This window comes from Miscanthus floridulus, chromosome 18, assembly GCF_019320115.1.
Source record: "Miscanthus floridulus cultivar M001 chromosome 18, ASM1932011v1, whole genome shotgun sequence".
NCBI classification, from domain to species: domain Eukaryota; kingdom Viridiplantae; phylum Streptophyta; class Magnoliopsida; order Poales; family Poaceae; genus Miscanthus; species Miscanthus floridulus.
Window position 1 is genome coordinate 76424997 of NC_089597.1, and position 13070 is coordinate 76438066.

At 42.6% G+C, this 13070-nt stretch overlaps 1 long non-coding RNA gene across 1 annotated transcript; it reads right to left on the bottom strand.

Moving 5' to 3' along the window:
• Positions 1–106: 106 nt before the first annotated feature.
• On the bottom strand, positions 107–871 carry LOC136520253 (uncharacterized). Its single transcript, XR_010775195.1, has 3 exons — positions 674–871; positions 486–563; positions 107–225 (listed from the first exon to the last, which is right to left on the bottom strand). It is a non-coding gene; the product is annotated as an uncharacterized lncRNA (long non-coding RNA).
• Between the last annotated feature and the right edge of the window lie 12199 nt (positions 872–13070).

Below are 13070 nucleotides of genomic sequence, written 5' to 3' on the forward strand. Positions count from 1 at the left end.
AAAAATAAAACATCACTGAATCAAGTATGTGGTAAGACCAAGCAAATCAGCTCTCGCATGACTAAGAGATACCTTTTACCCATCCAAGAGTATTGACAATTAGTGGCAGCATTTCATTTTGATCGCATCGATATTTTCCAACGAAATAGTCAGTACAAATGGAATAGGAAATTTGGATATGCTTCTGCATCTCTTTTTGAAGAAACTTCACCAAAGAAGTAGGACCTAATCAAATTTGTAAACGGCATTAGTGAAACCCATGCAGAGATAACATAAGTGAGGAATATTAAACAAAACGTTTGCTCCGACAAAACTTTAAAAGTTACATGGTCGTGCTACCAAACTACTACAACTGTTCTAGTAAACAGACAAAGAAATCCCACAATAGAAATTGTGCACAAATCCTGAAGTGAATAAATCGAATGAAATTACCACACACTGTTATACTACCAGCTAATCACAAATCCTGAGGAGAAATTTTACACCTTTCAGCTTCCCATAGAACCGGGTTTAGCAAATCTGCCCAAGCCAAAAATCATCTTGTTCGTGACGACACCTGTGAGCTGTGGCACAACTATCAGCACTTAGATTTCAAAAAAAAGAAAACTAACACTTTCTGTACGCATCTTAATTGCTGAGACAATCAAGATATTCACGGAATCAGAAATCATACCCTGGTGGCCAGTGGCCTGGCGACCTGGTGGCCGTCGTCCTGGCGCCAACGCCCTCCTGAGCCCACGCCGCCGCCTGCTGAGGCTGCGCCGCCACATCCTGCGCTGCTGCCGCATCTCGAGGCTATGCGTCGTGCCTCCCGAGCCACAATGCTGCTGCCTCCTAGGCCCTCGTGGAAGCTGCAGCCGCCACATCCTAGACCCGCGCCGGCCGCCGCATCTCGGACCCACATCACTGTCGCATCCCGAGCCCGTGCCTCCGCATCTCGAGCCCTCCCATGGCCGCCTCTTGGGCTCACGCCGCCGCTGTCTTCCAAGGCGGCGATGGCCAGCCTCGAGAGAAGGGTCGGCCGATGTAGGCGAGGGAGATCAAGGGAGGCGCGGTTGGCGGGGGAGCCTACACCGGGCGCGGCCGCCGCCGGTCGAAACCCTAGCCGTTCGCCGGACTGGGAGAAGGAGGCAGCGGTGCTTGACGGGGACGGAGAGAGGGGCGCGGTGCTAGCCGGAGTGGAAGAGGGAGGTGCCTGCCGGAGAGGGATGTTGCGGGTTGAGAGGGAGGCGCCGCCGCCAGCCTAGTAGCGAGTCGCGATTCCGAGAGGTCGCGAGCGAAAGGGAAAGGAGTCACGCGCGCGTGGGAGGTCCGCAGGAGGGCAGACACACTCAACATGAGTCATCGGATTTGGTTTGAGTAACGAGAAAGAATGGTTAAGAGATAATCTGATGCATTCGTTTTGATGGTGTTATATTTTCTGGGTGTATTCATAGGTGTGGATGTAATATAGGTCATGACTATGGAGCAGGCATTTGTTGTGTGACTGTAGATTTATTCTAACTGGTGTATTATAGGGTAGGTCTACTGTTGTTTTGGTGAGACCAAGAAATTTGTTTTCCATGCCAGACACAGGAAATGATGCCGATGCACTTGATGTGGGAATCCAAGAAATGAATGAATCAGGCCAAGATCAGGAATTCTTAAACTGGTCAAGACAAGATAGGGCAGGCACAACTGGTTCTGCCGCCATTATTAATCAAGTGCGTAGCGAAGCAATTCCCGAACCTGTTGATGACTATATTGGTGATGATGATTCGGACGACGATGACACCTACATTGATGATGGGGTTATTGCACCAGTCATGGAAGAAAATATAGAAGATGATTTCTTTGCTTGAAGACAATTTTTTTTGTTGCACTGTTTGGTGGGAAGGGTCACTTGTCCTTCATATGCATATGTCGCACTTTATTATTTTTTTTCTTTTGAACTGATGACATGGTTAAGTTTGAACCGTTGCATGGAACCTTAATGTTCGTTATGCTAATGAATACCTCTTGAGATAAATGTTTTAAGTATTTGAAATAAAGAGGTAAGTGGAAAGTTTTGAAATAAAAATCACGATTGCCCAAGAGTAATCACCGGTCGGCAAATGTTTGGACAAGGAAAGGTTCATTAGCGTGGTCACCATGTGACCGATGGTGCATGGTCAGGCATTTACTATCGCTAACAAAGTGACCAACCACCCCGGTACAACTTCAAGTACTAATTAACATCCACGCATACTTAACATCAAGTACTTAACAGCAACTACTACTTAACAGAAAGTTTCAGACACCAGGCATAAGGACGGAGATGCCGAGATGGGGCCAGGGTTAGGGCGTTTTATAACTCATAAGGTCTTCAATCATATCAAATAAATTAAAACCTGAGTTACAACGAACACACCTACATAGCGTAGTGGTGGAGAAGGTTTTATCTGAACCAGAGCTCCATGGTTCGAATCCTGTGGGGAGCACTTTTTAATTTTAATATATGCGTCCCCAATTCTTTTCTTTTCATACTTTTTTTTAAGTTTTAAATTCGTTGCAATTATCAAAGTATATTGCAACAAAAAATAAGCGTTGCACTTGAACACAATTTTCGCTTCGACCCCATAGATTTCGTTGCAATAAAATTTAGCACTTGCAACAATATCAAAGTATATTGCAACTGCCAAAAAAGGTTGCAATTGACCCCCACTTTTGCTTCGCCTCCAAGAGTTCTCGTTGCATTAAGTATCTAGCATTTGCAACGCTTGTCAAATTTTATGCAACACAAAAAAACCGTAGCAATAGTCAAAACCAAATGCAACTAACGTAAATGTAGTTGCAGTACTACCACACAATTGCAACCAAAATCAAGTCTACTGCAACCATTTTTCACCATTGCAATATCGTCCACCAAATGCAACAGAGCTTTGCAACATCTTGAAAACCGTTGTATTAAAGGCATGTATCGCTACCATTTTTTAGAATGGTTGTAATACAACAATCTCTGGCAACCAAATTTTCTACGTTGCAATTCTTCGGCGTTGCAGTAGACCGAAAATCTTGTAGTGTATCTATCAAACTTGGTTTGTAATAACTTTGTTTCATACTCTGATGATGGAAATGTATCTACGAACTTTATGTAATATGTGACATGTATGTTGAATCATGTACGATCTTGGTTGTTGTGGATCGTTTATCGAGACCCGTTGTGGTTCTCGACAGACTACCAGGTTTATATGGGCTCAAGTATGATAGCGCGACCGCTTGCGGGCTGCCATTGTACTTGTGCTCTTATAAATTGGTCGGTTCTGCGATAGTTGGCATCAGAGCAAGGTTCAACATTAATTGTCACATGTGTATTTAAAAAATAGGTTTTTGTTTTCCAAAACCCCTTTTTAGCAACTAATAGCTATATAAATAGGTAATTGAAATCTTAAGTGTGCCAGTGATCACTTTCCTTATGCCCAAATTAAGGACTATTAGGTGGCTATCTAAGTACTAACATGGGGGTTTTAATTTCGTCGTCCACACGGCGTGCTATTGTATGGATGCCATTCATTTGAATGGTAATGTATGGATCAAATGCCTCTACGCCAAGGTAAGTTGATGAGTGGCATGACCGCAAGATGTGAGCGTGCGGTCGAGGAGAGTTAGCTTTGGTACGGCTAGGTATGCATGCTTGCATATGTATGTGGTATGTATTTAATTGCGGGTATAAACTGTTATTGGGTAGCTTTGATACGGAAGTATATGTATGGGTATACATATATGGAAGTATTTAGATTTACATTCTGCATATTTAATTATGGGGTTAGGCTGAAATGAAACTCTTATGCAGGTACACTAACAACGAAACGTGTAGCTTGACTAGTTACACTATATATGAGAGAACATATGTATGCCACCGTGTATGTCGTTAGAAATAAAATTTTCCTAAGTTTGTGAGGACGTACAAAATGTGCATACATCATGATAATAATTAACCAATACTTGCATTGTTCCTCCCCTTATAAATTTCTTACTCGGTTATGTAACTCTTATCCATTATGGCCTTGTCTCACAAAAAGTTGTACATGTTGATGGTATAGATGGCAGCACCAGTTGGATGTGAGAATTTCCTGATGGTTTTTGGAACTCCTACTCTGCTATGGAGAGTTTTGCACTTTGTGGGGTACCATGAACCGGCCCTTTATCATTGGAATGAAGAGTACTTGGAGGGACAGCCCTGGTACGAGGTGCAACTAACTATACTAGCCCACACACAGGCACCCTTCTGGCAGGAGTGGAAGGCAGAATCTGAAGGGAAAACTCCTTGGGAGGCTGCTCAAGTAGTGGCCTTTGAGGTTTTGAGTCAAATCTATCAGCAACATGGGGATGCACTCACCGGCAGTGCCATGGGTATGTTTCCTTGGGTGGATCCATCCACAGCAATATGGGAACAACGCAACCAAAATGCATTGATCAGAGATTGGGATGAGCGGGCCAATAGCTCTTGTCCCGCTATGAGTGCCATGTTTGTGGTGATGAAGATGTTTTGTACACGCTAGGACACTAGGGATTTATGGCAGGAATCATACACCACTTGCATGGACAAGCTCATGAGAGCTGAAGCCACACAACGTAAGATCAAGAAGTGTGTGCGCAATCATACGAAAGAAGCAAGTAAAGCCCGATGGGAATCTGACCAGGCCTATTCAGCTTTGGGCAATCTCCATGCTTAGATGGAGCAAGTGGATCAACAGAGAGCAGCAGCCTAGGAAGCAAGAGCTAATGATCAAGCATTGCTTGTAGGACTACAAGAGCAGTTGGAGGCCGCCCGTGCAGAGGTGTCCACATCTATGCGCCAGCGAGATGCAGCAAACAACCGTGCCGCTGTAGCAAGAATAGAACGAGATAGGCACCGTGCCATAAGTAACGCGCAGGACCATGCTGAAAGGGCTTGTGTCAGTAGCTTGCACAGGCTCAGCTTCGAGTGGTGGACCTTCAGCATGAGGTGCATTATTTGAACAACCAGCTGGACCCAATCCTCAATGGGGAAGAAGATGGTCCTAATATGGAGGAAGATGAAGATGAGGACGAGGAAGAAGTGGAGCCAGAGGAGGGAGATGATCCTATCTCCGACCTCGACAGTGATCATAATGAGGATTAGATTGCTTAGTGACTAGTGGAAACACTAGATGTATCATCGCTATCTATGTAATGGGCTTGTAGTTTGAGTTTAGTGTTGGTGATTGGACTATCATGTAATATTGGTATTCGCATGTTATCGCACGTTTGGTTGAACACTGATGCAATTACAGTTCGTCTTATCGATGATCATAATTTGAATGTTAACGTACTATGAGTCCGATAAGTGATCAAATTGGTGGTGTCCTATTGCGAGAATGAATTATTATGTCTCTATTTTTATTGTATGAAGTTGAGATTCTCTCCAGTAATTTTAGTTTGGCATGATTATACAATTCGTCTGCAATCTCTTGACATCATCCAATAATCACTTATTGTTGCAACTTTGCAGATGACTCGCACCCGTGCAGGAGCTAGCAGTAGCCATGATGGCAATGACGGTGACTTACTGCCACCGCCACCGTCGTCTGCTCAGGAGTTCTTTGCCCAATTCTTGTGAAGCCAAAGAACTATGGAGGAAGCTCTGCGCCTCATTGCGCAGAACATAGCTCGTGCCCACCCACTTCAATAGGGGCCTGAGCCAAACTAGTACAGTACCTTCAAGGAATTTCTGGATACAAAGCATCCTATCTTCAAGGTGGCTGAGGAACCGCTACAGGCGGACGAGTGGCTCGACACCATTGAGCAGAAGTTTCATCTGATAAGGGTTATCGAGCACCTAAAGGCTGAGTATGTGTCCCATCAGTTGTAGGGACTGGCAAGGATTTGGTGGACACATTTCTTGTCCTCTCTACCTACTAATGCACGAGTAACTTGGGAGCAGTTCAAGTTGTCCTTTTGGGCACATCACATTCCCCTAGGCCTAATGCGCATGAAGGCGGCTGAATTTATGAGGCTCACACAAGGGACAAAGACCCTTACGGAATACATGCATGCTTTCAACAACCTGTCTAGGTATGCCCTTGGTTTTGTTGATACCGAAGAGAAGAAGATAGAGAGTTTCAAGCGGGGTTTGAGCATGAAACTAATGAAGACCATGGCCAATTCCAAGTGCACCACCTATAACAAGTTTATTAGTGATGCTTTAACTTAGGAAAACCATAACAATATGCATGCAGCAGCTACGGGCCGCAAGAGGGCAATTGAGGCAGGTGCCTCTAGATCTGCACAGTCCAGAGCTCCTATCACAGCTAGGCCACAGTTCTGCCCATATGCACCTAAGTTTAGGCCTCCACCACCAAAAGCTCTAAACAGCAGGCCTCAGAAAATGTTCCGTAAGGCATTCACTATTGCCTTACCTAAAGGAAATGGCAGTCAAGGAAGCTCCACAGGGCCTAGGAGCAATCAACGTTGCTACAACTGCAATCAAGTGGGTCATTGGGCCAAAGAATGCCCCCACCTGAAAAAGAATGGCAATCAGAATCAGAACAATCAGAGACAGGCAAACTCGAGGGCACGTCCTAGATACATGCACTATACCGCTGTTGAGGAAGTGCCCACTAGAGAAGTTGTCATGGCTGGTATGTTTCTTGTCAACAAGCATCCCGCTATTGTTTTATTTGATTCAGGAGCTTCTCATTCTTTTATGAGCCAAGCATTTGCATCTAGACATGATCAGAAAATAATTGAAGTAAGCAAGGGCGGTTATAATATAAGTTCAGCTGGGGCTACTATTTCTACAAATCAGATAGTCATAAATGTGCTCATCTCTATACTAGAGAGGGAGTATACATTGGATTTGATAGCATTGCCCGGGTTGTCCATAAGTGTAATTTTAGGCATGAATTGGATGAAGGATCATGGTGTTCTCATTGACACTAGCACTCGTACTATTATGTTGAGAGAACCAAAGGGGGGAAATGCTTTTCTAATACCTCTCTCCCGAAATTTTGAACTCCAACACTTAGCTTGTGCTATCCAAACCACTACCCTTTGTGATATCCTAGTGGTTTGTGAGTTTCTGGATGTATTTCCAGAGGAGTTACCAGGTTTACCACCTGATAGGGATGTGGAATTTAAGATTGAGTTAGTGCTAGGTACGGCACCTATCTTAAGAAGACCTTATAGGATGCCACCAAATGAGTTAGCAAAACTTAAAATTCAGCTACAAGATCTATTGGACAAAGGTCTTATTCAACCTAGTTCATCTCCATGGGGATGTCCAGCATTATTTGTGAATAAGAAGGACAAGTCCTTGAGAATGTGTGTGGATTACAGACCACTTAATGCTGTGACCATTAAAAACAAGTACCCATTGCCTCGCATCGATATCTTGTTTGATTAGTTGGCGAAGGCAAAGGTATTCTCCAAGATTGACTTGAGATCAAGCTATCATCAGATAAAGATCAGGCCAGAGGACATACCTAAAACTGCTTTCTCTACTAGGTACGGCTTATATGAGTATTTGGTTATGTCTTTCGGACTAACGAATGCTCCTGCCTACTTCATGTACCTGATGAATTTGGTATTCATGCTCGAGCTTGACAAGTTCGTGGTCGTATTTATCGATGATATATTGATTTATTCGGAGAACGAGGCAGATCATACAGAGCATCTGAGGATTGTTCTATCCAGGTTGAGGGACCATAAGATATATGCAAAGTTTAGCAAGTGTGAATTTTGGTTGAGCAAGGTACCTTTCTTAGGTCATATCTTATCAAGAGATGGAATCTCTGTAGACCCATCGAAGGTACAAGAGGTCATGGATTGGAAGGCCCCGACTTTGGTTCATGAAGTTTAGAGTTTTCTAGGGTTAGCAGGCTATTATCATCGTTTCATTCTAGATTTTTCCAAAATAGCTAAGCCCATGACTAGGCTACTTTAGAAAGATGAAAAGTTTAGTTGGACACCAGAGTGTGAAGCAGCTTTTCGCACCCTCAGGACTTTGTTAACTACAGCTCCTGTTTTAGCACAACCCAACATTGAGAAGCCTTTCGATGTATTTTGTGATGCATCAGGCATAGGTTTGGGGTGTGTGCTCATGAAAGAAGGAAGAGTTATTGCATATGCTTCTCGGCAGCTGAGAAGACATGAAGTTAACTACCCTACACATGATTTAGAACTTGCAGCAGTTATCCATGCATTGAAGATATGGAGACATTATTTGTTGGGCAATGTATGTCATATATACTGACCACAAAAGTCTCAAGTACATCTTTACCCAACCAGAGCTGAACATGAGACATCGAAGATGGCTAGAGCTGATTAAGGACTATAATTTAGAAGTGCACTACCATCCGGGGAAAGCCAATGTTGTAGCCGATGCACTTAGTCGGAAAGCTCATTGCAACACTATGGAAGCATTGTTGGAAGATGGGTTTAATTTGTTACATCCTGTTGTACTGCACAATATCACTATCAGTTGTTCAGTTGAGAGCAAAATCATAGAGCTACAGAAGATAGATGTAGGCATAGTTCACATCAAGAGAAAGATGTAATAGCAAGAAACCAAGCATTTCAGATTAGATGAAAGGGGTGTGCTATGGTTTGAGGACCGACTTGTGGTACCAAAAGACCATGAGCTTAGAAATCAAATCTTAGAGGAAGCTCATTCGTCCAAATTGTCTATCCATCCAGGTAGTAGCAAAATGTATCAAGACTTGAAGACCCATTTTTGGTGGACTAAGATGAAGAAGGAGATCGCAGCCTATGTCGCTAGGTGCGATAACTACGGTAGAGTAAAAGTTGTTCATATGAAATCTACCGGGTTACTTCAGCCATTGTCTATTCTATGTTGGAAATGGGAAGAAATCAGTATGGACTTTATCACAGGCCTTCTAGTAACACAGTGAGGTCATGATTCTACATGGGTCATTGTAGATCGCCTCACCAAGTCAGCACATTTTATACCGGTGAACACAACAGATCACGTAGTGAAATACGTCGAACTATATGTTTCTCAGATCGTGAGACTACATGGAGTACCCAGGACCATAATCTCAGATCGAGGACCACAGTTCATAGCTCATTTCTGGGAACACTTGCACCAGGCTTTGGGAACTAAATTGATCAGAAGTTCGGCATACCATCCACAAACTTTAGGACAAACAGAGCGAGTGAACCAAATCTTAGAAGATTTGTTAAGAGCTTGTGTTGTATCTTCCAAAGGTTCATGGGAGAAATGGATACCTTTAGCTGAGTTCTCCTACAACAACAGTTATCAAGCAAGCATCAAGATGGCTCCGTTTGAAGCCTTGTACGGCAGAAAATGTAGAACTCCGTTGAATTGGATTGAGCCCGGTGAAAGAAGATACTTTGGTATCGACTTTGTAACTGAAGCTGAAGAGCAAGTGCGTATTATCCAACAGCATATGAAGGCAGCTCAATCTAGACAAAAGAGTTATGCTGATAAAAGAAGACCACTGACTTTTGAAGTGGGTGACTATGTATACTTGAAAGTGTCACCCATGAAAGGGGTGAAGCGATTTGGAGTGAAAAGGAAACTTGCGCCTAGATATATAGGGCCATACAAGATTATGGAACGGAAAGGGAATGTCACTTATAAATTACAACTTCCACTAGAGATGAGTGCAATATTTGATGTCTTCCATGTTTCTCAGTTGAAGAAATGTCTTTGTGTACCTGAAGAAGCTATTGCACCCACCAACATAAAGCTTCAATCGGATTTGACCTATGAAGAGAAGCCAATCCGAGTGTTAGAAGAGATGGAAAGAGTAACACAGAGTAAAATCATTAAGTTTTATAAGGTGGTATGGAACAATCACAGTGAACAAGATGCCACGTGCGAAAGAGAGGATTATTTACGAGAGGTTTATCCCACCTTTTTCCAAGAATGGTAGGTCTTGCAAATCTCGGGACGAGATTTTTATAAGGGGGAGGGGCTGTAACACCCTAGGTGTTGAGCTTGCATAATTTGACTTGCATGGCATGAGCATGAGCATCGAGCATTCATATATAAGCTTTTACAATTGAAACATGTGATTGAAACATATGAAACATGCTTGATATTTTATGTTTCTTTGTATATATGAATATGATCATGAGCGAATACATGTAAATGGTTGATGCGAGTCACTAAAACATCTTAGCTACACTTAGGATGACTAGTGAAACAATGTTCATGAAGATCACCTTGCATGATCAAGTACTTAAGTGAGGCTATGTATGTTGATCTAGAAAGCTTTATGGGCAACCCATGTATGAAATGATTGTATGACCTTATAAATAGCTTAAACATGTTTAGAGTGTCATTATGAACAACTTTGGTATTCATGGCTAGGGCTAAATTGGTCACTAAGTCATAGTTCAAGTGCAAGCCATCATTTGAATGTAATGGGTTTGACCAAGTTTGAACTATATGATACAGACCTTTCATGGATGTGGTCACTAAAGCAAAGTTGTAGTATATGATAAGGGGAACAACTTTTATCTTTGGGTCATAGACTAGTTTAGCTCCTGACATGTTTGAAATTGGCTCACAAAAATAAGCTTTTCACTGTTTCCAACACTTAGCAAATTTTTTCTAAGTCAAGTTAACTGACAGTGTCGACGCAGCCAGCTTTGAGATGATATTACTCCTTAACCATTGGGAATTAGATCTTGATCGTTTAAGAAGAATTGTAGCTGGTACATAGGTCTACAAATTCTATTCAGATTATTTGCACTAAGGAGCTACAGATAAAGAGTTTGATCGCCTTCAAATCGTGTCGTCAGGCTCGGGTTCAGGTGCTGATGAACACCACGCCGTGCTCTGTCATGGCCGACCATGGATAGAGCATGGTCGCCGTGTGGCTGCCGTTGGCCAATGCCTAGCCTCGACGCCGTGCGCTGGCAGCCATTATCTGCACCACACCACGCTCTATTTCCACTCACTCCCGCCCGCTCTCTCACTCTCCAGTGCTAGCCCTACCTCTCGCCACGGAAGAGCACAGCGCCACCGAGCACCGCACTACCTCTGCAGTCACCTCACGTGCGCTCCACTGCACCGCCATCGCCTCCATCTCGTCCATAGCTACGCCACATCCGCCTTCACCGCCATGACGTGATTGCAGCGTCAGAAGAGCTTTGGTGAGGGCATATTCGCCAGTTCCCTCTCGCCGGAAATCTCAGCCACCATGGCCACCTCTACGGCAAGCTCGCTGCCGCACTGCTTGCTTGAGCTTTTGCCTTGTTTACTTGTGTTAGGGCTTGGTTAGGGTTCGTGCTAGCTAGTTGCATGATGTTACTGTGTTTGGTCGCCTCGTCGGCGCAGAACACGGCAACCCACACCGCCGCGCTCTCACCTCCACGCCACCGCGCCATGGCCAGAGCTCGTCGGAGCCTCTCGTCTAGTTTGTGAAGTAGATATAGCGTCACTTAGTCACTAAGGATCTCGTGCGCCTCTTGCTGAGCTTCGCCATGGCCTTCCTTGGCTGGCACACCATAGAATCATGCCGCTGTGCCGCCATGACCGACGACAAGCACTCTCCTGTGGACGCGCACCTCCACCACCTAGGTCACCCAATGCACCTTGGTCTGTAGATCATGTAGATGCACTTGGTTTCACCGGAGAGCTCACAGGCAACGAGCTGTGGCTGGTCCGCGTCGATCTAGCGCCGCTGCTCTGTTTTGTCTCGCTGACATGTGGGGTTGACTGACCAGCGGGTCCCGTCTGTCAGTGACTCAGTTCAGAAAAGATAGTTCAATTATTTCCAAATTTCATGCTGTGTTGTCAAATTTATATCTGGAGTTTGGTATATCCAAATTTGGCGGTTCCAATTTTGTTGGGATCTTGGTGAAGTGTAGTATCTAGGAAAAATATAATATTAGTAATTGTAGTAGAGTTTCTGGAATAATTTAATTGAAACTTGAAATGTGTTTTTAAATGCATGCAAACTTGTTTAATTTATATCTAGAGTTCCTGTGCTCAAAAAATTGTGAAATTTTTATGGTGAGCTTTTATTGATAAGTATAATCTCTACTAAAAATTTGAGGGTCAGTGTATGAATAGTTTTTGAGGTATAGATTTTCCTTTTATAATTAGGTGATCCTTGTGTGAATTGTTATAAATTATCTATGAATCCCATGCTCATGAAATTTATTGGAGGTTGTCCTAGTACCTTATGGATGCTAAGAAAAATATAAAATCTGTTGCTTGACACTTTTCACTAGGGTTTCCTATTTATGTTATTTTAAGCCTTTATGCCTTGTCATTTTTGCATAGGATATTTTACTTGGTAAAATAGCATGAAACTTTTACAGTAGTCTACTGGTAGCACTAGTAAGCCATTGTAAATTTTTGAGAATTTATGATGCACATTTGTTATATGTTTATTATTTAACCTAAGTATCTTAGTAAATTGATAAAGGCATTTAAATAAATAGTTTGGGCATGGTCATTATGATTTCTTGAGTGTATTTGATGTCCTTGTACCGTTGGTTTGATTGGTGAGGTCAAATTTGGAATGTTTATATGCAATAGAAATATCGTTACTTTATAATTTGGGTGAGAAGGGTTTTCGAACAGATTCTGTGGTTTGGTATGTTGCATAGTAAGAATGATGTTTGCTGTAAAAATGGTTAATAACAAAGTTGTAGGTAACTTCTTCATATATCTTGTGTCAAAATTTCAGGACAATAGACCAAAGGGTTTAGGAGTTATAGCTGTTTAAAGTTAGTTTTCCGAAATGCACGCTCTCTGAAATTTCTGGACAGCACTGGTTTGATTGCCTGTTTTGGATAAGATAGATTGTGAATTAGCTTTTGGTGATTAAATAAGAGTTTTATACAATTTTATAAGCTTTCTAGAAAGTCCAAGATCACAGCATTTGGATAAGTAGAACTTCAGTTGTGAGTAAAACAAGTAACTATTGTTTGTGGTATAGTACATGAATTGTTGAAGTGTTTGATTAAGTCATCAAGAAGAGATATGCACATACTCAGTAAAATATGATGCACATGTTATTAATTTAACACTATACTGTTAAGAATACTTACAAGAATCCATTCATTATGTATCATCATAGTATACT